This window comes from Ochotona curzoniae, unplaced genomic scaffold (assembly GCF_017591425.1).
Source record: "Ochotona curzoniae isolate NIBS_2020 unplaced genomic scaffold, NIBS_Ocur_1.0 contig_149, whole genome shotgun sequence".
In the NCBI taxonomy this organism is placed as follows: domain Eukaryota; kingdom Metazoa; phylum Chordata; class Mammalia; order Lagomorpha; family Ochotonidae; genus Ochotona; species Ochotona curzoniae.
The window spans coordinates 97,704-124,371 of record NW_024465101.1 but is presented as its reverse complement, the minus strand read 5'-3'; the positions used below and the strand labels follow the sequence as shown (position 1 = coordinate 124,371).

At 44.1% G+C, this 26,668-nt stretch overlaps 1 pseudogene; it reads left to right on the top strand.

The window, feature by feature from the left end:
* The first annotated feature begins 5,606 nt into the window (after window positions 1-5,606).
* On the top strand, window positions 5,607-26,668 carry LOC121148446 (annotated as a pseudogene).

The window sequence follows — 26,668 nt, the reverse complement described above, 5'->3', positions numbered from 1 at the left end:
AACCAGCAGGAGGAGGAACTCTGTTGTATTGTCTCTGTCCTCCTCTCATATAAATATGTAACAAACTGAGATTTAAGAAAGATGAGTAGCAGAGTGCCTGCCGGGCTCCCTGGCATGTCAGTGGCCTTCATTCCTGATTGGCTGCGGGGCAGTGCTGGAATCAATCAGGAGACAACCCAGCCGCTCCTGGAGGAGAATGATAAGCTCATCCACTGCATCGTGGAGGACCAGAACAAGGGTCAAGCCCACGACTGCGTCCAGTACCAGCATGAGTTACATAGAAATTTCATTTATCTAGCTACCATTACAGATGCAGCCTAGTCAGTACTTCAAAAGCCAAAAATGATCCAGTTGGTTACTGTGAAAAGAAACCGATATAATCCCTCTCTTACAAAATGCACGCAAGATCTTTACCAATTCAACTACTCAGAATCTGAATGAAATCCCTATTGCAAAAATATGAAGGTTAGTAACTTAATTATGTTTTCAATGTAAACACTGATTTTCATAATCAAGCAGAACCCTCAAGAGATTGGCTCAGATGTCATCTTTCCTGAAACAAAAGTATGTTTGGATAACAGACATGATGGGCATCTTCAAGGCCACATTTTTGTTGCACTTTAAGAAGTTTCAGCTGAGTTTGTGAGGTCAGGCTCTGGCCTTGCCAAATGGAAATGCCATTGTGCCCTCCCTCCTGGGAGTTTGTCAATATCCTCCAATGACTGTTTTCAGGTTGCTTTGAAATAAAGCTTGCATTTCCAGGAAAAAAAAAAAAAAGAAAAAAAAAGATCAGTAATTTGCCCATGGTAAATAATCAGTAATTGGCAACGTGAGATGAAATTCCACTATTAAAATTTCATTTTAATCCCAACTATTCACTACTTTCTGATCACTGAAGGGATGAAAACAGTCAAACCAAGCAAAAAGGCACCCCCAAACACACACACAGAGCTGTTCTGAAGCAACATCCAGACTGCAAAGACCAAGAGTTCAAACAACAAGGTGAAGTTCACAGTACATTTAGTGGTAAGAGAACAACTGCTGGGTGGGAGACCCTGGAGGTGCTCCTGGCTCCTGGCCTTGGATCAGCTCAGCTCTGACTGTTGCAGCCATGTGCGAAACAGAACCAATGGATGAAAGATTTTTCTTTCTATCTCTCTTTCTCTCTGTAATCTGAATTTCCAACAAAAACAAATGTTTAAAACAACCACCACCAGGGATTCTTCCCTAAAACACACACATACAAACACACACTCATCATTCTTTCTGCTCTATAACTATATTTATTTCTATATCTATATCTATGTCTATATTTATATTTACTAAAAGGTTTGACAAATAAAAAGCACATTGATCCAAAGGACTTGACTGGAATGGGAGAAAAGTTACTTGTATTTCTTCCCTTTTGTAGATGTGAACGTCACAAAGATGCAGACTGGACAGCACCAAGTGGCCCATTAGGCTCTGTGTTGGCCCTTCTTGCACTGGCACAGCACTACCCACCATGACTGGAGACTATCAGGAAAGTTTAAAATAACAGCTTCTTCCTTTGTTTGTTTGTTTGTTTAATGGTGTCTTGAGAATCTGATGTCGGTCAAAGAACCCACTCCCCTTTTTTAAAGCTTTTATTTACTTTTATTGCAAAGTCAGATATACAGAGAGGAGGAGAGACACAGAGGAAGATCTTCCGTCCAAAGATTCACTCCCGAAATGACCACAACGGCCTGTGCTGAGCCGATCCAAAGCCAGGAGCCAGGAACTTCCTCCAGGTATCTCAAGCAGGTACTGGGTTCCCAAGGCTTTGGGCCATCCTTGACTGCTTTCCCAGGCGACAGGCAGGGAGCTGGCTGGGAAGTGAGCTGCTGGGATTAAAACCTGTACCCATATGGGATCCTGGTGCATTGAAGCAGAGGACCCTAGCTAATAGGCCACTGCACAGAGCCCAAAATAACAACTTTTATACAATCCCTCTGAGCCTTTACTAATCCTCCAACAGCCTCACAACCACAATCCAATGCCCACCCAGTGGCGAGGTCTGTGGTTTTAGGACTATGAATGCCTGCCAATGTACCTCCATGTTCAGCCCACTGTGCTTCTGGGATGTGAATTAATCTTGAAGACTCCCAACAACAGAGTAACTTTTCACTTGAAGGTAAGCAAGGGTACTGAGACCTGGTAGTTTCCGGAAGAGGGACTAGATCATCTTCATAGGTCAGACTGATATATCCGCCTCCTTTGAGACCTGTGTAGAACTTGTGATCACTGAACAATGCTGACCACCTTACACCAGTCCATGCAAAAGCTAAGGCTATGGTCTTGTCTAGCAGAAGCAGATCCTAGAACCTGACAGATTCATGAATCAGGAGACAGGTCACAATAGGCAAGGCCATGACATTAACCAGCACATGAGAGAACCATTTCCAGGAGTAGATTCTGTGGCGGAAGTGTACCTCAAACCCGTGGAAATACTAGTCCCACTGGTTAGCTCAAGAGTTGGGGTGGCGATGGGCTAAGCTAGGTGTGGCCATGCCACCTGCCATCACTCATGGGTAAAGGAACCCACAACAGTCAGGGTAGGTCAAGGCAGCAGCACCCAAATGTGCATTCCAAATAGGGTGTGGGATGTGCTGGGATACAAGGTTTACCAGCTCATGCAAGGCCAAATGAAAAATGGCCTAACAATCAATCGTATGTATGAGAACCAGGTCTGGGAGTGGGTCAAGTGGAGGAACTTCGAAACTCTCCTGGTGTGTCATAGTTCCTGCTGGTGAACACATGGTCTAGGCATGGGGGTCGGACAAGCTGGGCAAAGTAGCTCCAATGGCTGGCTAATGTGTGGGTTGGTAATGGAACATGGTAGACCATGCAGGGCCGAGTAAACCTTAGCTCACAAGCAAAAATAGAAATCAAAATGAAGCACAAGTCATGCTGAGCTAGGCTCTTACACCTACTGATCTGCATGAGCCAGGGGTGCTAGGCCACAGCATCAAAGGCAAAGGCCAAGACAGGTGAGAGGCTGAGCCAAACTGTGTCAGAGCAAATACTGGCATGCACACAATTTATGGCTTGGAACAGGCCTGGTTGGGGAGATAAGGGTCCACCGTAGCTGACTTGGGGTTCCCACTGAGGAACACAGGGGCTGTAGTGGGAAATGCATTCTGGTCTGGATACAGCTGCACTCTCCCTTGGCACAAGTGTGGACTGGGACTGGATGCCCCAAGCCAGGCCAGACTCCAACACCATCTGATGTTCTGGAGAACCAGGGTAGCTGTGGGATGGACTAAGCTTGGTCTCTGCCCCTACTGAGCCATGTGTGAGCTGTGTTTGGGTATGGATGAGCCTTGGCTGCGCTGAAACATCCAACAATAACCAGAATGGGTTAAAGGCCAGTTAGGAAAGACCACTGTTTCCTGATAGGACAGGAAGTGGACTGAATAGGACTGGCTCATGGACCTACCAGTACATGCAAAATCTGGCATTGAGAGAGGTTCTCATGGAGCAATCTGGGCAACTCCTCTGTCAGGACACAACCCAGCAGGTAAGCACAATAAGCACAAAACAAACAGCCCAGAGCAGGCCACGGAAAGGTGCCTGCCAACAGACACTTGGCACAGGTCAGGGGTGGACCAGGCTGAACCAGTTCACATCACTGCTGATGAATCTGAGCAACAGAACAGTGTGGGTTGAACCAGTTATGGTTGCAACACATGCCAGTACACATTAAAGCAGGAATTGAGAGTTGGCCTGGCCAGGTAGGCTACAGCACCCACTAGCTGGTAGCGGGAATGCAGAGGGCACCCCTGCTGGAACACCTCATTCACTGCACAGCATGAGTTAATACCAGGCAGGGCTACAACACCTGTGGGCCTCATGCAAGCCAGATCAGGGAAGAATCAGGCTTGACTGACTGTCCCTCCTACAGGACATATATTCTACATAGTTCAGGGATGGGCCAGGCTGAACCAGTTTCCGTCAGCCACTGATGAATCTGAGCAACAAAATAGTACTGGTCAGGACAGTTATGGTCACAACACATATCAGTACACATTACAGCTGGGATAGGGTACACGCTGGGCTGTATCCCTCACCAGCTGGAATTGGGGGTGAGCTGGGCCAGGTAGGCTAGAGCACGCACTAGCAAATGCCAAGGTGAGGCGGGCCATCCAGATTGGGTCACAGCACTCATAGGAACCAGAGAGGAAGGGGGTAAAGCTTGTAAGGAGAATATGGAGGGCACCCTGCTGGAACATGTTGCTCACTGGACAGCATGAGTTGGATGGGGACAGACCAGGCAGGGCTATAACACCTGTGGGCCTCAGGCAAGCCAGATCAGGGAATAGTCAGGTTTAATTGGCTGTCCCTCCTGGGCAAACATAAAGCAGAATAGGTGAGGATTGGATGGGTTTTACAACAGCATCAGATAGCAGATGCTGGCACCGGTGGCTAATCTGTCAAGTTAAACTACAGAATCATGTGAAAAGTGCATGACCTGGGAGTTTTGAGTGATCTAGGAGGGAAACAGTGGGCACCTCCCTCTTGGCTTACCACTTCCACTGCAGAGCATTAAAACCAGCACTGGGGGAGGGGTAGTTGGACAGAATGGCTACAAACAGAATGTGTGTGAGCTGAATAGTGGAGCCGGTTAGGTTAAACTAGGCTTCAATGCCTTTGACGTGCATGAGAGCTGAACGGGATATGGGACAGACTGAACTAGTTGGCTGCACAAATTGGCAAGCATGGGAACTAGGGCAAGGGACAGGCCTGGTGGGGGTTACTGTGGCTGGCCGCAATAGGTTGCAGTTCCCATTGGTTTATGTGAGGATCAAGTGGGTGCTGCGCAGAATCAGGCTGAACTGCAACACCCATTGGTTCCAGAGGAAGACAGGGCTGAAAACAGACCCAACATAGTAATTACAACCACAGCTGATTGGGGCGATGGACTGTATCGGGCCCTGTACCTGCAAGTACACACAAGAATCTAGTCCAGGATCACTTCAAAGTTTCTTTGGGCATTTCCCCTCTCCAACTGCTAGACTCAGAACTCTACCCATGGAGGGAAGTGCAGGTTCCAGGGTCTGCCATGGAGTGCAAGTGCCAGAGCTGAGCCACCTAGGAGGCTCAGACAGAGCAATGGAAAGCATAACCAGGTACACATGGAGCACATGGCAGTCTATGGGAACCTGCAGACGATACCTGGCACCACAACAGAGGACAGAACACATCAATCAAATACCTCAGCCATATGTTGGCAGTGAAAAACTGGGCAAATGGAGACTCTAAGATGGGCTATGTCAGTCAGTGGATTCTGCAGCGAATTCATTAGGCTTAGAATGCTGAGATTAGGGCCCAGCCCCATGGCCTAGCTGGCAAAGTCCTCTCATTGAGCGCTCTGGGATCCCATATGGTAGCCGGTTCTCATCCAGGCAGCCCACTTCCCATCCAGCTCCTTGCTTGTAGCCTGGGAAAGAAGTCAGGATGGCACAAAGCTTTGGGACCCTGCACCCAAGTAGGAGGCCCGTGAGAGCTCCTGGCTCCCAGCATCAGATTGGCACAGTACTGGCCATTGTGGTCACTTGGGGAGTGAATCATTTGATGGAAGATCCAACATGATCCTACGCCATACGCCCATGCCCATCCAGCACAAGCCAGCAAGGGTGGTGTTCCCCAAGCTGTACCAACCAATGCCTAAATCCTTTGCACCCAGCAGTGCCACACTCACCAGCCAGGGCGAGCCGGGCTCCCTCCCACCACAGCCCAAGGCACCACAGAACCTGACCTTCATGGCAGCTGGCAAGGCGGGCCAGAACGTGGTGTTGTCAGGTTTTCCTGCACCTGCCCACCCTGCAGACCAGCGTCTTCAGGCAGCCACCGGCCACTGCAACTGGGGCGGTGCCACCGAGGTCATCAGGCATCCTGAGCAAGCCCATGAGCGTGCACCTGCTGAGCCAGGGCAGCAGTATCGTCATCCCTGCCCAGCACAAGCTGCCTGGCCAGAACCAGTTCCTACTGCCTGGCGTCCCCACCGTCCAGCTCCCACAACCACTCTCCTCCCTGCCAGCCAATGTGGGAGGCCAGATCCTGGCTGCTGCATCCCCTCACACACACAGACAGCTCATCACCAACCCCATCCTCACAACCCAGAACGTGGCGAACCCGATGAGCCTGGCCCTGTGCTGGCCCGCCCTCAGGTGCACACAGCACTGCCACACACATCCTCTCCACTGCACCCATCCAGGTGGGCCAGCCCATGCTCTTCCAGATGCCTGTCACTGGTGGCGGGCAGCCTACCTGCACAAAGCCAGCCTGCAGGCACGGGCCCCACCACCAACACCACAGTCCCGCAGGGCATCACCCTGCCTCCCAGAGCCTTGGCCATGCTCAACATCCCCATGGGCTGGTGCAGCCAGTAGCTCTTCCCCCTGCTGTGACAGCTTCCTCCTCCACCACTACCACTGGGGAGGCCTCCCCCGTGCTCACCATGCAGCCCACCCCACCAGCACCCCCTGTAGCCAGCACACTGCTGCCTGTGGACCTCCATCATGCACAGGTACATCTCCCCATTTGCCAGCAGCCTCCCAGCCCTGAGTGTGATCAAGGGCCCTGTACCTTAACTACAGCTAAAGGCCCCTGCACTGCAACCCAGCAAGGAGGCCTGTCTCCTGGAGCATTTGCACAAACACCAAGGCTCTGTGCTGCATCCCGACTGCAAGACAGCCTTCCCCTAACTGCAGGATGCCCTGCACTGCCTGCTGCCCTACCACGTGTACCAGGGCACCCTCCCCTCCCCCAGTGACTACAAGGTGGAGGAGGAATTTGAGACGGTCTCCACCCAGTTATTGAAATGCACCCAGGCCATCGCACCTGCCCACCAAGCTTGTGATCTGGCATGGTGGGGCTGGTGGATCGCCTTCCATGTCCTGGGCTCGTGCGTCCTCCTCCCTGTCCTCCTCTTCATGGTCCGCTGCTCTTCCCTGGACGCCAATGAGGACAGCCCCACGCCTTCTTGCACCCGCCCGCCAATGAAGACCTACAAGGTGGGAAGCCACATCAGTCTCAAGCTCAAGATCAAACAGGAGACCAGGCTCAGCAAGGTGGTGCACAACACGGCGCTAGACCCTGTGCACCAGCCGTCCCCTGCACCCCAGAATGCAGAACCCCTGAAGCGCCCACCCCCGCCACCACCAACCCGGCCAGCCAGATGAACGGCATCATGAACCACATGCCACCACCGGCCACACCCACCACTTACAAGGCCCTGGGCCTGCACCACCCGGGCCGCGCCTGCCACTATGCCAGAGCTACCAAGAGCATGCGGCCATCAGCACCACACCCCTCCCCGCCAAGGTGGACAAGGCCACAAGTGGTCTCATCCGCTAGCTAGCCGCAGTGGAGGACAAACTGTAAAGCAGTTACTTAAGGGGACAGCCCATGAAGCCGCCCATGCCCAGGGTAGGGATGCCGGCTGGGAGGCCCCCACAATGCCACACGCAAAGTGGCGCAAGTCCTAGTCCGCAGACATGAAGCAGGCCAGCTTCTCGCGCCATAGTCTGCAGGATGACACTCTCAGTGAGCACTTGCGAAGTGCCATCCACAGCATCCTGAACCTGCAGCAGGTGCCGGGCCAGCCACACAGTGTGCCAGCACCTGCCACCTCCCCGCACCCCTGTGCCGGCCCGAAGCCTACCCACCCTCCAGCTTCAAAGGTGGCCTGGGCCACACGGACATTGAACAGTGGGCGGCCAGAACTGCCCATGCAATGATTAAGTAATTGCAGTCACCGAGGGCCACCTGGTGGAGATGTGGGAGTGGGGTGTGCACCTGGGGAGGGGACAGAGGGTGACAGTCCCTCCTTCCCTCCCTCCCCACAGCCCCCAGTGCCCATGCTCACCACAGCTCACACTAGCCAGGGGCCTGCAGGAGGCCACCCACAGCAGGGAGGGTCGGCCCTGACCACACAGCAGCCCTAGAGGAAACCAGAGCTTGGTGGAGATTAAGCAGGGTGCTCCCACCTCCCCCTGTGTCTTCCCCACGACCCGCACAGCCGCCCCTCACCCCTCTGCTGGGATCTGAGTGCAGCCACCAGAAACTGGGGTATTCCCAGCCCCCAAAACACAGGTGCACCTGCACAACCAGTCTTCCTCTGCCTGCAACTGCCCATGCCACGGTTTAAAATCCCAGAGACAGAACTAGTTGTGTAAGATAATTTTTTTGTACTGTATTTATTGCGTATAAAGATTTTTTTGAAAGGAGAATCCTGTACACTTAGACCTCTTGTAAATTAAAAGCCGATTCTTAAGAAAAAAACTAAAAAAAAAATTAAAAAACTAAATGAGAAGATGTGGGCATCTAATAGAGTGGATGAGAAACTGCTTAGGAGACGCTCACCCTACACTGGACTTCCTGTGTTTGTGTTATTGCTCCACAACAAATTCCATCTCGCTGCTAACGCACTCCCTGGAAGCAGGCAGGGAATTTCTCAAGTACGTGAGTCATTGAACCTGCTGTCATGGACACGGATTTAGTTCCTGGCTCCAATTTTTGACCTGACCTTGTCACAATCTTACAGGACTTTAAAGAGTTAACCAGATGGTAGATCACTCTGTCTCTATGACTTGTACAAATGAAATAAATTAATAAAAATTATATTAGAAATAAGAGAAAAACATTTTTTAAAGATTCATTTATTTTTATTGCAACATCAGATATACAAAGATTAGGAGAGACAGAGAAGATCTTCCGTCCAGTGATTCACTTCCCAAGTGACCACAATGGCCTGCATTGTTTCCAACTGAAGTCAGGAGCCAGGAACTTATTCCAGGTCTCCCACGTGGGTGCAGAGTCCCAAGACTTTGGACTGTCCTTGACTGCTTTCCCAGGCTGCAAGCAGGGAGCTGGACTGGAAGTGGGACTACTGGGACTAGAACCTGAGAACATATGGGATCCTGGTGCGTTCAAGGCAAGGACTTTAGCCACGGTGCCAGGCCCGAGAAAAGAAATTTAAAAACAAGAAGTGGCATGGCTGTTTACTGCAGCTTTTCACACACAATTTTGAGGACCACTTGATTCTTCCCAGTGATTCTAAATACAGCAGCATATTATGTGAAAGAAATTCTCATAGAACAGCAAGGGAAGGTACACACCGACTGGCAGTAATCAGGACAAGTTAATGCTACAGTATCAGTGCCCAGCCAGTGGGAACTGCTACTTAGCAATGTGATCAGAGATCTCAGTTAACACTACATGAAAACAATAAAATCTACCAAGTCCTAGAGAAACACAAAATAAATAAATGCACATGGAACAAATCTTAGACTCAACCCTTCTACCTTAACAATACTTCACAAACCATCAGAATTTATCCACAATTTTTAACCTAAGAATATTGAACCATATGGAAAACACCTGAGATAATTAGCATATGAGAAATAAAAAGCAAGAAAAATATCATCACCAGTATCAAAGCTAAAGCAGAGCCTAGCCCAGTGGCTAGTCCTTACATTGAACATGCCATGGTCCCATATGGGCGCCAGATCTCATCCCGGCAGCCCTGTTTCTTTTTTTTTTTTTGTTGATATTCTTTTTTTTTTATTTTATTTATTTTTTTTTTATTTTATTGTTGCTTACACTGTATTATGTAGTACAGTTTTATAGGCGCTGGGGATTCCCCCCACCCCTCCCATAACCCTCCCCCCATGGTGGATTCCTCCACCTTGTTGCATAACCATAGTTCAAGTTCAGTTGAGATTCATTGCTTGCAAACACATGCCTAGCATAAAGTTCAGCGTCTTATTGTCCAGATAAGTTCAGTGGCCTCTTGGGGAGACCTTCTATGGTCTGAAGATAGGTCTAACAGAGTAAAGATCCGGTCAGTTAAAAGCCCCAACAAGGCCTCAGTATCAATATACAACATTATGGAATTAATTGACATAGTAATGGGTAGACAATATGTTAAAAATAATGCAAGTTCCATTCTTCGAAACATCTGGGTTGAGACAGTATCAATGACCGGTTCAAAAAATAACCAACAACCAAACAAAAAATTACAGGTTAAATCAAGGCAAACATGTGGTATCTAATCTTTTGGGATTCACTCATTTCCCTTAGCATTATAGTTTCCAGTTGGGCCCATTTAGCCACAAAGAACTGCATTTTGTTTTTTTTAATAGCTGAGTAGTATTCCATGGAGTAGATGAACCAAAGCTTTCTTATCCAATCTTCTGCTGATGGGCATTTCGGTTGCTTCCATGTTTTTGCAATTACTGATTGTGCTGCAATGAACATAGGGATGCATGTTGGTTTGTCGTAAAACAGGTGTTTTGGATATATTCCTAGGAGTGCTATTGCTGGGTCATATGGTATGCAGATTTTGAGTTGTTTGAGTGTTCTCCAGACTGATTTCCATAAAGGCTGTACCAATTTGCAGCTCCACCAGCAGTGGAGTAGGGTTCCCTTTTCCCCGCATCCTCGCCAGCAAGCGTCGTTGGTGTTCTTGTTTATGTGGGCCAATCTTACTGGTGTTAGGTGGTACCTCATCGATGTTTTAATTTGGATTTCCCTTATTGCTAGGGAGCTGGAACATTTTTTCATATGTTTGTTTGCCATTTGGACTTGTTCCTTTGTGAAATGTTTGCCCATTTCCCGTGCCCATTTCTTGAGTGGTTTGTTTGTTTTGGTTTTTTGGTTGTTTTGAAGTTCTTTGTATATCCTGGAAATTAGCCCCCTATCGCCTATATCGTGTGCAAAGATCTTCTCCCAATCTGTGGGTTGCTTTTTTACTTTGTTGATTGTTTCCCTTGCTGTACAGAAGCTTCTTAGTTTGATGAGGTCCCATTTGTTTATTCTGTTCTCAACTGCTATTGCTTTTGGTGTCCTTCTTAGAAAGTCGGAACCTACTCCTAGGTCTTGCAGGGTATTTCCTACATTTTCCTGCAAGAGTTTGAAGGTTTCTGGATGTAGGTTTAGGTCTTTTATCCATGTAGATTGGATCTTAGTGTATGGTGATAGATGTGGGTCTATCTTTTTGTTTCTACAGGCTATCAGCCAGTTGTCCCAACAACATTTACTAAAGAGGCCTTCCCACTTGCTTGAGTTGTCATTGGTCTTTTTGTCAAAGATTAATTGGCTGTATTTGTGTGGGTTCCCTTTTGGTGCTTCTATTCTATTCCATTGATCTTCCTTTCTGTCTTTGTGCCAGTACCAGGCTGTTTTGATAACCACTGCTCTATAGTATGTCCAGAGGTCCGGGATTGTGATTCCCCCTGCTAACTTCTTATTTTTCAGGATGGTTCTAGCTATTCGTGGTTTTTTGTGTTTCCAGATGAACTCTTGAATCATTGTATCCAGTTCCGTGAAGAATGTTTTGGGCAATTTGATTGGAATTGCGTTGAAAATGTATATTGCTTGTGGTAGTATAGACATTTTAATGATATTGATTTTGCCTATCCAGGAGCACGGGATGTTATTCCATCTTTTGAGGTTTTGTTCAATTTCCTTTTTAAATAGTTTGTAGTTTTCTTCGAATAGGTCTCCTACGCTTTTGGTTAAATTTATTCCCAAATACTTCATACTTCTCTCTGCTATTTTGAATGGTATCCTGTTGGTTAGATCTTCTTCCATCTTGGTGTTATTTGCGTACACTATGGCTGTTGATTTTCGTTCGTTAATTTTGTACCCCGCCACTCTGCCAAACTCTCGTATAAGTTCTAGCAGTTTCTGTATTGAGTCTCCTGGTTTTTCTATGTACAGGATTATGTCATCTGCATATAGTGAAAGCTTGACTTCTTCGTTTCCTATACGTATGCCTTTGATTTCTTTTTCTTGTCTTACGGCCTCTGCAAGTACCTCTAGGACTATGTTGAATAGCAGTGGTGATAGCGGGCACCCTTGTCTTGTTCCAGATCGCAGTGGGAAGGGTTCTAGCTTTTCTCCATTCAGTATGATACTGGCATTGGGTTTTTCATAAATTGCTTTGATTATGTTGTGGATTTTCCCATCTATGCCTACTTTGGCTAGAGTTTTTAGCATGAAGAGGTGTTGGATTTTGTCGAAAGCTTTTTCTGCATCTATTGAAACTATTATGTGGTTCTTGTTTTGCAGTTTTTGGATGTGGTTTATAACATTTATGGATTTCCGAATGTTGAACCATCCCTGCATTCCAGGGATGAATCCTACTTGATCCGGATGAATGATCTGTCTGATGATTTTTTGAATTCTATTGGCTAGGATTTTGTTGAGAATTTTAGCATCAATGTTCATCAGAGAAATAGGTCTGTAGTTTTCCTTCTCTGATGGTTCTCTGTCCGGTTTTGGGATTAAGGTGATGTTAGCTTCATAGAATGAGTTTGGGAGGGTTGCTTCCTCCTCTATTGTTTTGAAGAGCTTGTAGAGGATTGGGGTTAGTTCTGTTCGGAATGTTTTGTAGAATTCTGTAGTGAAGCCGTCTGGGCCTGGGCTTTTTTTCGTTGGGAGATCTTTGATGACTGTTTCAATCTCTGCCTCGGTTATGGGTTTATTTAATTCTGCAGTTGCCTCCGGACTGAGTTTTGGTAAGTGGTGGGAGTCCAAGAACTTTTCTATTTCTTGGTGGTCCTCAAATTTGTGGGAGTACAGTTCTTTGTAGTAATTTCTAATTATTTTCTTAATGATTGCAGTGTCTGTTGTTATGTTGCCTTTTTCATCTTTAATGCTATTGATTCTCACTTTCTCTTGTTTTTTTTTGGTCAATCGGGCCAGTGGAGTGTCTATTTTGTTTATTTTCTCAAAAAACCAACTTTTTGATTTGTTGATTTTATGTATAGTTTTTTTGATTTCTATTTGGTTTATCTCCTCCCTTGTTTTGATGATTTCTTGTTTCCTATTGTGTGTGGGACTCTTCTGCTGCTGTTTTTCCAGATCCTGGAGGTGTGAGGTTAGTTCCTGTATTTGGCGTCTTTCTTGGGCCTTGACATGGGCTCCGATTGCGATGAATCTACCTCGTAGCACTGCTTTGGCGGTGTCCCACAAGTTTTGGAATGTTGTATCAGAGTTTTCATTGGTTTCCATAAATTTTTTGATCTCATCTTTAATTTCTTCTCTGACCCATTGTTCGTTTAATAGCATATTGTTCAATTTCCAAGAGTGCCTATACTTCCTGGGGAGTTTTGAGTTGTTGATTTCCAGTTTCATCCCATGGTGGTCTGAGAGGGTACATGGTATGATACTAATGTTTTGGAAGTTGTTTAGATTCGCTTTATGTCCTATCATGTGGTCGATTCTGGAGAAGGTGCCATGCACCGCTGAGAAGAAGGTATAGTCTGTGGCCTTAGGATAAAAAGTTCTATATATGTCTACTAAGTCCAGTTGTTCTATTGTTTGTGTGAGCTCTGTTGTTTCTTTGTTGAGTTTTTGTTTCGTAGACCGGTCCATTGTTGTTAGAGGTGTGTTGAGATCGCCTACAAGAATTGTGCGGGTGTCTATGTCTTCCCTTAAGTCTGTAAGTAATTGCTTTACATAAGTAGGTGCATTAAGATTCGGTGCATAAACATTAATGATGGTGATTGCTTCTTGATGGATCATTCCTTTCACCAGTATAAAATGGCCTTCCCTGTCTCTTTTGATGTTGGTTAGAATGAAATCTATCTCGTCTGAAATTAGGATAGCTACCCCAGCTTTTTTTTCTCGTCTATTGGCGTGAAATATCTTTTTCCATCCCTTCACTTTCAGTTTCTTTGCATCCTTTCTGGTTAGATGCGTTTCTTGTAGGCAACAGATGGTTGGGTCTTGTTTGATGATCCATTCTATTAATCTCTGTCTTTTGATTGGTGAATTTAGACCATTTGTGTTGAGAGTTAAAATTGAGAGGTTGCAATTTTGCCCTGCCATGTGATTGTGTTGTGTGTGTGTTGTTGCCTATGTAATTGTCTTGTTGGTGCGGCCTTTAGTTTGGAGACCTTCTTATTTGCCAACTTTGTTTGTGATTTGCCTCCTTTTTGTCCGGGACTAGCGCATTTCTAAGGAGACTTTGCAGAGCTGGTTTTGTGTAGACATATTCTTCTAGTTTTTCTTTGCTATTGAAGTATCTGATTTCGTTCTCATATACAAATGAGATCTTTGCTGGGTAGATTATTTTTGGTTGACAGTTGTTTTGTTTCAGGACTTGGAAGATCTTTGTCCATTCTCTCCTTGCTTGTAGGGTCTCTTCGGAGAAGTCAGCAGTGATTCTGATGGGTTTTCCCCTGTATGTGATCTTTTCTCTACTTCGTACTTGTCTCAGGATTCCTTCTTTGTCTTCATTGGAGTAGAACTTGAGCACCGTGTGTCTGGGTGAAGATCTCTTTGGATCATGTCTGTTGGGAGTTCTCTGTCCATCCTGTATGCGGGGTGGATTCGTGTTCCAAGTGTTTTGGAAGTTTTCCTGTATAATTTCATCGAGCACTGCTTGCATCCCAGATTCTCTTTCTACTCCCTCGGGGAGGCCGATGATCCGAATATTCAATTTTCTAAGGTAATCCTTCATCTCTTGCATCATTTTATTAGTTTTGCTGAGGTTTGTCTCCAGCTGTTTAATTCGCTGGGCACTTTCATTTTGTGTGTCTTCTGTTTCAGAGATCCTTTCCTCTGCCGCATTTATTCTGTTGATGAGGCTTTCAATCTTATTATCTTGGGCATCCAGTTTGGTTTTGATTTGTTGTATTTCGGTGATTATACGGTTCTGGAAGTCTTCCAGCTTTGTGTCCACGTCTCTGAGAGATTTTAGCATTATTTTCATCAATTCCTTTGTTGGTAACACTTCCATGTCTTCATCTCGTATCGTCGATATTGATAATGGCTTTTGGCCCTTGTTTGGTGGGGTGCTGGCTCTTTCATCTGGAGCACAACTCTTTCTGGTGGTTTTTCCCATTGCGTTGGTGTATTCAAAGGTCCGGCCGCTGCAGTCTGCCTCCACCGCTGCCGAAGGCCTCCCGCCGGTGACGATCCCCCTGATCTCCCCGCCTCCGAGCTGGCCGCGTCTCCCGTCAGGCCGTTTTCAAAAGTGACTCAGCAGGTCTGGAGTGGGATGTCGGTTTCTCTGCCTTTGCCCTGCTCCGTTCTCGTTGTTCTTCCGAGTTGTGTGGATCTTTTTGGCTCCACACTGTCCCAGGGAGCTTCACGGACCTCTCCCTGCGGTTCCCTGCTGTTCCTCTTTGCTGCTTCTGTAGCTTTCTATCCCTCTCTCACTAGACTCTCCCTCACAGCCTTCCTCCTACGTCGGCCATCTTCGCTCCGCCTAGGTTCATTCTTTTACCTGCATTTTTCCCCCTTAACCTATGAAATTTCTTTATGACAATTTACATGTTAAACACTAAAACATGCAAAAATATTTTATTGTAAAGGAGTCACTGAGGTGCATTGAAAGGCTTCCCTGCCTGATCCTTATCTACTATAACTCCGATTTAATTGATATGGCTAAACAAATGATCAGATTTGCTTTTGTAAATAACTCCATTGATTTTGGAGTACGTGCTGGTTTGATATTCTATTCCTTTTCAGTTTTAGTTAGTTTTCTTAAGAAATTTTCTTAAGTTTTCTTAAGATTTCTTTTTTTAATCTTCAAGTGAGGCTACTTGGTGAACAAAAAAAATGACATGTTTTTTTGTCATTAGATGATATTCATGATCGTTCTCTAGATGCATTTCCTCAGTCTGTTACTGCAGAGTCATACTTGGGTTCTGTGGTTGAAGCCAGTGCAGATAATATTAGCAGAGGCATGTGAGAAATTTTCTCATGCTTTCACAGAGACAATGAAAACTTTCTAAATTTCTATGGGCTCAATTTCATCAAAATAACATTGTCCGATAACCATAAAATGAGCAATTTACTAACACACAACTCAAAATTCTTTTTAAAAAATATTTATTTATTTTTATTGGAAAGGCAAATGTACAGAGAGAAGGAGAGTCAGGGCAAGATCTTCCATCCTCTGGATCACTCCCCAGGTGGCTATAATGGCTGGAGCTGAGCCAATCTTGAGCCAGGAGCCAGGAGCCACAAGCCAGGACCTGCTTCTGGGACTCCTAAGTGAGTGCAGAGGCCTAAGGCTTTAGGCCATCCTCCTCTGCTTTCCCAGGCTACATATGGGGAGCTGGATGAGAAGAGGAGTAACTGGGATACAAACCAGCACTCATATGGGATCTCAGTGCTTGAAAAATGATTATTCAAACAAGCTGTTGTGCCGGGCCCGCAACTCAACCTGAATTGGTAATATGTCTCAGTTGTGAAAAAGTTTCCTTGAAAATTAACAGCATAGCAAAGCCTTCTGCATAAAACAAAACCAGCTGATTTTCTCTAAAGGTAGTAAGATTGAGACCATTATCCGTTATGAGAGTTTTTAACCAAGGAGCAGACAGCTGAAGGCCAAACGCTATGCCCTATTTTTGGATAGAACATGGATGAGTTGAAATTTTATTTTATTGTTAACTGCTAAGAGTTAAAACAACATGACCAGAAATAATTAAGTACATTGTGTGTTTCTTTTTATGTCAAGAAAATAATGGTAGCAGGGAGCATGGATTATCATGTCTTGTCACCTTGGAATGCTGGCATTCCATGTAAGCATTGGTTCACATGCCAGATGCTTCAATTCCAATTCATTTCCCTGGTGTTGTGCCTAGGAAGGAAATGGAAAATAATTCCAACCACTTGGGTCCCCTGTTACCCACGTGGGAGGCCTGAGCACAATTCCAAGTTCGTGGCTTTGGTTTGCACCAAAGAATGGAAGATCTCTCCCTCACTCTCTTTCTCTCTCTGTAACTCCACCTTTCAAGTAAATAAATGAAGCTTAAAAAGAAAAACCTAGTAGACTCAAATTTAATCATTTCAGAGATTTCATTAAATGCAAATGATATAAGTGCCCTCAAATGAAAAGCCAGATGTGGTTATAATCCTTTCAAAAAGATGATCATAAACTGTTTGCAAAGAGTTCTTGAAAGATAAATAAAGTAATCAATTGAAAGACTAGGAAACATGTCACTACTGATAAAAAAAACTGTAAATTTCAGAATAGGCAATATTTTAAATGAAAAAAATGACCAGTCAGGAGCATGCATTTTATAAAGTATATTATATATTATATTTATAAAGTATATTATAAATATAAATGCTTCAACCACTGGTATATTATTCTTAGGTGCACCAAGAAAATGCCACAAGGACAACATTCTGTGCTGTCTCCGTAATCTTAAGAAATTTCAAAATATGCAAGGTAAGATTACCAAATCACACAAAAATTTAATTTCAGCTCAATGGGTAGAATGTAAAAATTTGTACACCCAACAGAAATCTAAGTAGCCAAAGATTCAAACAAAAATCGAAATAAAGTGCTGCAAACATTTTAGACCAAATGAAAATATACTATATCAGACCTTATGGAATCCCATCAAAAGTAAGCATGCAAGGGAGAAGTTACAGCATTTACAAATGGTAACAACAATATTGGAAAAGAGAGATATCAAATCTATGACCTCTAATACCACACTGAGAAACTAAAATAGGAATGGGCATTAACACAGCAGTTAAGATGCAGTGTAGGATGCCTACCTTCCATAGCTGAGTGCCTGGTTCAAGTCCTTGCGGCGATAATCCAGATGCAGCTTCATGCTAATGTAAATTATGGGAGAGCTTGGATTGGCCCAACCCTAGGGTTTCATGTGCATCTGGTGAGTAAACCAGCAGTCAGGATCTCTCTCTGTGTCTGCCTGACTACTGTAAAATGAAATGAAAGTGTAGGACAGGAGAGGAGTTAGTGGGAGGTTTCACTATGCTTCTCTAAGTTTATTGTGAAACATATGGATGTATTCACTTTATATAAATTAATTAAAAACTGATGTGAACTGTGAAACAACAATGCACAAACACTGCCTGCAGCATGAAACTAATTTTGCTTTTGCATAAAATAATTCTCCATGTTGTTTCACTTTAGAGGGTATTCTCGTACAGGAGGAATAGTTCTTTAGTCTTCCTCCAAAACACGGGCTCCCTGTTTTATTCAGATCAATATAATTATCTTTTTGGAATTATATTTATGATACAGAAAACAGATTCGCTGCATTTGACGTCGGAAGCTGCCGCGTCTGTGATGTCTGTGACGTCATCTCCGTCTGTGACGCCCCCGGAAGCGACCACCTGTGTGGGAGCGCTCCCCGAGGTCTTCCGGGACCTGGGCGCCCGTTTTCAGCAATAATGTGTTGGTAGAGGGCTGGCTAGCTGTATGCGGAGGGCAGGCGTCTGTTTTGAAGCCCAGCAGATGCAGGACTTCCAACATCAGGTAAGCAGGTTTTCACCTTCGACTCGAGCGCACCGAACAGTCCCCAGCTCCTGGCCACCTGGAGAGGGACACCCCGAGGTGTAGGGTGAGGCTTCCCCCTCGGATAGGGTGCTCACCCCCTCCCAGGAGTGACAGAATCCCTAGGGAAGGCTTGGGGTGAGGCTGAGACTCCCCACCAAGGAGGAGTCAGGCACTCCCTCAAGAAGGCTTGGTGTGAGATTCCCCCTCAGGAAGGCGCAAGGCGGAGTGAGGCGTCCCCCTCAGGGCTCAGGGTGAGGCTTCCCCTTGGGGGAATCAGGGACTCCCTCAGGGCTCAGGGTGAGGCTTCCCCCTCTGGGACAGCTTGTCTCTGACCTGATGAGCCATCGCTTGCCTAGAGGGTTCCCCCTTGAGAGATGGCTCAGCTCCCACCTGGGGTATACTTTTCTCTCAGTGATGACTCTGCCGCCCCTGGTGGAAAATTTGGAGAGTGTTGTGGGCGTTTTCTGACTCATCCTGTGCTGTTTTGTGTCCCCACTGAAGGACTTGACTTGCTGTCAGGTTAAGGCGTGAAGGGTGGCAGTGGTGATGCACCTGGCTGGTGGATAGTGCTAGAGCCCAGCTCCTGGGGTGGCTAGGAGGGCAAGGGGGGCAATTACCTTGTCTTATAGTCCTCTTAAACCTTTCTGTAACTCTCCGAAGAGGCTTATCCATTTATGTCAAAATCTGCAAGCCATGGATTTTGCTTTGTTGTTGGATCAACCCTGTTAATATGTGTATTTATTAGTTTTCTGTGTATTCTTTAAGGCCAAGGAGCTGAGAATATATGTTTTTCAGCAAATTTGGAAAAACTCATTATTTATTCGAATGCTTCACTGCTGTCCTTTGCTGGACACTCCAGATACACTTAGATTGCTTGATGTATAAACAAAACCTCCTATTCCGTTCATTGTTTTAGTGTCTTTCTGTGTTTCAGTTTGGACAGTACATTATCCTGTGCCCACGTGCAATTCATTCTGTACTGTTTGATTTGTTAACTTCACGTGATGATGTTTAATGTCAACTTTTATAATTACTTTATTTTTTATAATGGTTATATTGTTGATATGATTTAGAAGGATTCAGGTTTAGGGAAAATTGAGTGAACTCATTGTTTCCAAGTTTGCTGTTTCTTCTTTAGGGGAAGGGGAGAGAGAGAGGAAAGCCACATGCAACTTTCCAAATGGCCCAGTACCCAGGGATGAGGAACTGCCACCTTGTATCAACTCAGGGTCCAGATGTGTGCATGTTGAGAGGGTTCTGCCCAAGTGGTTTGGATAGTTCTGAAATGCTGTTGATTTCACCAGTCCAAGGATGCTGCCACCCTGCCAATATTCATTGCTGACATGGTCAGCCTCGAGTCTCCGTTCACTGCTGTCATTGTTTGGGGTTCAAAGTTCTTCTGCATTGGCACCAAATGAGCTGCCAATTCTCCTTTTACATCAGGAGAGTCTGTGTCCACTGCTCCACCTTTTTCACTAAGTTCTTGCAGGTGGGCCCAAGGACCTGGGCCAGGCTACCCAAGCCCTGCTGGATCCCCCAACCCTGGGGCTCACGAACCCCAAATCCACCTAGTAGGTAGACCCCAGGACCCAAGCCATGTGTAGATTTTGTAATTTATACATCTGGGTCTACATTTGTGTTCCTTTTAATGGTTTTCACAATCTTTAGTCCTGTAGAACTTGAGTGTGGCCTGCACATGAGGTTGCCTTGGATGTACCCTGTCGTGTTCCAAGACCCGGCCATTTTTCCATAGGAATCGTGGTGTAAAGGGCATGTACTTTTGGGATTATGTGGAAAAGATGAGGATGAAGGGTTGGCATTGTGGCTTGCAGGTAAAGCTGTTACCTATGTCACCTTATTCTATATGGGTGCCCAGGTGAGTCCTGGTTGTTCCATTTCCAGTCCAGCTCTCTATGAATATTCCCCGAGAAAGCAGCAGAAGACAGTCTAAGTGGCTGGTCACCCGTGTGGGAGACCGAGCTGAAGTGCCTGGCTTTAACCTCACCCAGCCTTACTCAGTATAACCATTTGCAGTGTGAACAAGCAGATAGACCATTCATTCTCTCTCTTTCTCTCTCTCCCTCTCTCCCTCCCTGTCCCCTTTCTCCTCCCTCAACTGTGCCTTTCAAATAAGCAGAATTTTAATCAGAATTAAAAGTACACTCTTGCACTGTTGACACTGCCTTTTCCCCAATTGCCCCATACACATTTCATTTTTGCTGAGGGTTTTCTCAACACAAAATTTGTGACTTGTTAGGAATGTTTGCCTTCTCCATTTTGTAACTTCTACAGAGTTGACATTGTTAATTAGTCATCTTTCCATCAATTAAGAAAAGTTTTGTTTTGTTTGTTTTTTAGTCTACCTGAAAGGCTGGAGAGGACTCTAAAAACCACTGATTCACTCTGCAGGCTCCTGCAGTAGCCAGGGCTGAGCCAGGCGGAAACTAGAATGCCGGCTCTCCATCTGGATCTCCCACGTCAGCACTAGGGGCACAGTCACCTGAGCCATCATTACCTGCTTCTCAAGATGCATTTGCAGGAAGTTCAGTCAGAAGCAGAGGTGCTGGTGCTGCTGAAATAAGAGCAGTGTGTGTCCCTTATATTAACTTGACCTGCTGCATCACAATGCCCCACCCTTCTATCATTTTAAATCAGACATCTTCATCTGTTTCCTCATTCACGTAATGAAATGCCATACATGCTTTAGCTTTAAAAAAAAAAAACATTTTTTTTCCATATGGAGAGCAAATGACATAGAAAAGAAGCAGGAATTGTAGCCAGATTCAACTGGCTCAAATGTAGCCTGTTTTAGAACTACGAATTCAGAATTTAGTAGATTTGTAATAGTCAGCTTGTCATTCTGATTTCACTTTACACACATATTTGATGGTGATAATTATGTGCATTATCATCTTAAAAACAATAGCATTTTATTTTTTGCTATTTGGAATTAAGTGACTTTTTGATGTAAATTGAATACTTTGTTAACTATATTCTTTATTTTACCTAAGGATTTTACCTCTGATGTACCTAATTATAATTTTTAATTGTGGATTCCAGAGGTTGGTGGATGTACTCTGTGCAAGCTGCTCAGAACGCTGCCTCAGAAAAATAAAAGCAAGTGTAGTGCATGAATTGATTAAAATATCTTTATTAGTCAAATTTTGTTTTTTCTCTTATGTTTTATTTGCAGGGAGGACTTCGATTTTTCATGTGCAACTTGGAAGCTAAGTCCACAGGGAAATGAAGCCGTCCAAGCACATAATGTCCGCAAGTTCTACCTGGGCAAATGTTCCGCAACTGATGTATCAAAAAGGGCTGCTTAAGTCACCCTTGTCACATAGACTGAAAGAGCGACGTAATAGAAAACTAGCGTGTGACAAAGCTGAACCCATGGTCTTAAGATCTCCACCAGCAGGAGAATCCCTTTTACGATACGCTTTGCCTATTCCCTCGAGTAAGACACAAGAACTACTGGGGAAGGACGAAAAGATTAAGATGATCACCAAACGTCTGGGCATGGTGAGACAATTACTGATCCCTGTGTTGGGTATCAGCGTATACTAAATACCCGTGTTTGAGATTTGTAACTGATGGCACGTGGAGGGAAATCTGGAGGAAGGCAATTCCAGGCTTGCCAGTCTTCTCCCTTCGGAGTGATGAATGTTTAACTTCTCTAGAAATGAATTATGTTAACACAAGGGGAATGTCTACTAAAGAAAATCGTTAGGAACTCATGCCCAGGATTTTGGTAGAGATGGGTCATGGTATACTCTGTCTTGCTTGACCAAAGTTCCAGAACTCCAACAGGACAGCAAGTATTGAGCACAAACTACATAGTACAGGCAGTCAGGGATGGTAAGCTACTCCTGTCAGTGGATGAGTATAACCCTTCAGCAATTCAGCTTCTCAGATATCACATGAAGGGCAGCCTTGCAAGCAGATCTTTCAAAGGTAAACCTTTCAGGGCCTGGCACGGTGGCCTAGTGGATAAAGTACTTGCCTTGCAAGCACCCGGATCGCATACAGGTACTGGTTTGTGTTCTGGATGCTCCACTTCCATTCAAGCTCCCTGATTGTGGCTTGGGGAGGCAGTCAAGGATGGCCCAAAGCCTTGGGACCCTGCACCTACATGGGAGACCTGGAGGAGGCTCCTGGCTCCTGGCTTCAGATTGGCTCAGCTCTGGCCATTGTGGCCACTTGAGGAGTGATCCAGTGGATAAAAAATCTTTTCTCTCTCTGTCTCCTCTCTGTAAATCTGACTTTCTAAAAACAAAAACAAAAGCCGCTTTTCCATTTCATACAACTTCAGCTTGCAGTGAGAAAAACAAATGCTCTTTCTTTGTGTTTTAATTACACAGTCACCTGAAACTGAACTGCAAATACATCAGTTATCACACAAGAGCAATGAAAAGCATGAATGTGAAATGTAACATCAAACATCCAAACCACAAGTTTGTTCACATTTCTTGGGTTATGCTAAAAAATATTCCTTTAAAATACATTACTTTTAGGGCCCAGCACAATGGATCAGTGGCTGAATCTTGCTTTGCACATGCTTGGATCCCATATGGGCGCTGGTTCTTGTGCTGGCTGCTGCATTTCCCTATTCATTTCCTGCCTGTATCCTGGGAGGGCAGTGCAGGATGGCCTAAGGGTTTGGGAACCTGCACCCATGTCAGAGGCCCAGAGGAGGTTTCTGGCTTTGGATCAAATGAGCTCAGCTCTGGCTGTTATGGCCACTTGGGAGTGAACTAGTGGAATGAGGATCTTTCCCTGCCTTTCCAATAAACAACAACAAAACTTCATGTAAAAAATGTATTACTTTTGGTGTTCATACTTCTATTTTTATGACTCCCTTTAGAGGAGGAAAACAAGAATATATAAATTGAGGAATACCTACCTAATCCATGAACCATTCTTGATCAGAATCTTGCCTTCTTAGGTAGGTATCTACACAGAAATGGTAGACTCATGAAGAGGATTTTTTTCTGGGGAGCAGGGTCCAGGAATGTCTTAGTTGCCCTATGATGATGTAAGATGAGATATAAGATGAAAAATATGAAGTTTTTTCCTATGTCAAGTCTAAATAGTGTCTTAATATGTGCAAGTCTAATATGAACAAAGTCCTGGAACAATAGAATCAATTTTAAATTATGAAAAGTGTTTAATTTGTTTTGATTTTTTTGCAGCTTGTTTCTAGTTTGGAAGAAACATTTGGGTTAAACACTCAAGAAGGAGAAGAAGAAACAGCTATAGAACCTCAGCAGGAAGAGGTAACTGTACCTGTGAGAACACGTAACTGAAACAGAGATATTCATGCTGAAAAGAGCTAGATTTTCTTTCAGACTTCATAAATGTTCTGAGAATAAATTCCCCATCCATCAAAACAATTGTCTTATGGGACTTGAAAATGGTATGCTTGTATTTTTTCATTTTAAAACTACTTCAAATTTATTAATGAATATTTGTATCTTTTGCCTACTTGGAATAAAAATAGCAAGTGTAGGCATGGGCCAGGCTGTTGCCCCAGTACATGTGTTCTGTGGCATTTTAAACATGTTGTCTTGTATTTCTACCTTGATAGATAAAATAAAAGGAACAAATATAATCAGATTTTAACATATCTTTATTGTGTACATTAAAGTAATGCAATAGTTAAGGCAACTATATGGTTTGTGTCTTTCAACCTATTTATGGATTTTGCATATTTCTCTATATCCAGTTGCAATATATATACTTGACAAGACTTTTCACAGTCATCTGGCTTTTCTTAGGGAGTTGTATGTCTTTGTTTATTGTAAGTTTTGATTGCAGGTTGATCAGTGACTTGCTAAGTATATTCAAATCCTAGACTAAGGCCAACCTTACCATCAAAACTTAAAGATAAACCTTTCTTGATTTCATGCTTGTTAGTTAACTCTTCTCTGTGCTTAAAAATAACTTTAGCCCTGAGTGGAGGTATGGGGTTAATACCCTTTCTTTGTGTTTCTTTTTGCACAGTGACCCAAGGAAATCATGTTTTTACGCACTGAGTATTTTGGCTATAGGAGGGAGCATTAGGCGAACGGGACTAGTCCATCATTAACGTACCAGCAATGCAACAGCAGTTATTTTGTCTTTGAGACAATTCTTAGAGTGTACTTGATCTGGGTGGAAAGTTGCTGGGTTTCCTCGTTGCAATATTAATATATTTCAAAGTATTCGTAACCATATATTTACTGTGTATGTCCTTGAATAGCATATAGTTTCATCTAGCTTGCTTACTAGCCTGGCAATCTGTCTTTTAATTGGTGTTTAGTTTACTTATTTAATTAAACTCCATGTCATTTAGTTCAAATAGAATGCTAACTAACTAATATGTTAGTTAATTTATCATCTTCCTGGTTGCTTTATTTTATACATATATATTCTTTGCCCCTTTGTTCCTTTTCTCTTTTTTGGTTAATTTTTATGCACATTTTAGTATTTTGGTTTATTTACTCTTTGTTTAAATAAAACTTTTTATGTCTGCTCAGGAAACTTAATGTATATCTTAAACATCACAGTTTATCTTGAATTACCACTTGATTTGTAATGTGTGGAACTTAGAGCAGTATAGTCGCATTGGCCCCTGCTGCTTTGTGTGTGTTATCTTATTTCTCCCCTGCCTTGCCTTGTCTGACTGTTTTTAAGATTTTAGTCATTGGTGTTGAGTGACGTGATGATAGATGTCTAGGAGAAATTTTCTGTTCATGTATTCTGCTTTGAGTCCAGCGATTGAGTCTGTCAAATTTTTTCACTGATTTTTCTCAACTGATGATTTCTTCAAATATTTTACTACTGCTCCTTCCTCTTCTCATGTGAGTCCAACTACTCATGTCGAAGACTTCTTGGTTAGTAAGAAGTACCTCATACTATGTTTCTTTATTTCAATGTTTTCTTGTTTCTCTGCTTTACTTTGGATGGTATAAGCCTAACTTCAAGTTCACTTATCGTTTTTTTTTTTTATTTTCTATTATGCTATAAAGTTCCACCTGATAAATATTTGATACAGTTTTCACAGCCTGGGACTGTACCTTTTGGTTGATGTTTTGAAGTTGAAGTTTTTATGTATCTTCTACTGTCATCCTTCTCTTCACTTTTTCTGTTTTCCTAAAATTTCTTCGATGTTGTCAATAATAGGTTAAGAGGTTTTTTGTGCTAATTCTATTATCTGTGTGACCAGCATGTTTCTTTGCATGGTTATGTCATTTTTGAAATTATTTTTTGACAGTATACTACAACCTGTAATTAAAAAAAAAAATGTATGTTTTTGAAAGGCAGAGAGAGCAAGAGGGAGAGATCTTGCACCCACTGTTTCTCCCCCTCAGAGTTCCTCCTGCAGCCAAGACAGGGTCAGGCAGAGTCAGGAAGCCAGGAACTTAGTGCAGCTCTCCCAGGTAAGTGGCAGGTACACAAGTTCTTACCACATTGCCTGTTTTTCGCTAAGTGCTTATTAGTAGGACTTTGACAATGAAAGCAATGCAAGAATTGAATTGAGCAATCTGATACGGGATGTGACCATCAGAGCTAACACCTAAACTGCTGTACTGAATACCTGCTTCTACCCTTTTGTCTTTTGAGTGGGTTTCATAGATCTTCATATATTTTGTAAATTTAAAAAAAATTTATTTCCTTTTATTTGCTGTGTTTAGGACATGTGTGTATGTGTCTGTGTGTATGTCTGTGTGTGTGTAAGCAGAGAGGAGTGAGAGAGAATGAGAGAGAGATCTTCTATTATTTACTGCCTTAGTTCTTGGAATGCTCAGAGCTGCTCCAGGAGTCTTAGAACCCAAGCAGGTCTACCACATGGTTGTCAGGCTCCCAAGTATTGAACCATTGCTTGCTCTCTCTAAGGGTATATAGTTACTACATTGCAAATGTTGTATATGAAGCTATTATGGTGTTGTACTGTTTCATTTTCCAAAAAAAAAAATAGTAATAAGCCTGTTCTTTATCTGGTGAATGTCTCATCTCTTAGAATTGAATTGGCCTGGGCATGTTTAACATTAACCTTTCATTAAGTTGACTTCTTGTCTGATTTTTGAGATCTAGTATTAAAAAGAAAATTTGAGAATCAGATAGAGACTGGATCTGTGATCTTGCATTGCTTGAAAAAATAGTAGGAGGAAGCAAGAGAGAGCAAGCACTCCCATCTACGGATTCACACCCCAAGTGCCCAAAATGTCTGGGTCTGGGCCATGCCAAACCTGGAAACTGGGAACTCAATCCAGGTCCCCCATGTGTGTGGGAGAGATTTGATTATATGAGTTATTGTTTACTTCCTCTCAGGGTGTCATCAATGGGAAGCTGATGTCAGGGGCCAAAGAAGAGTGTCAAACCTAG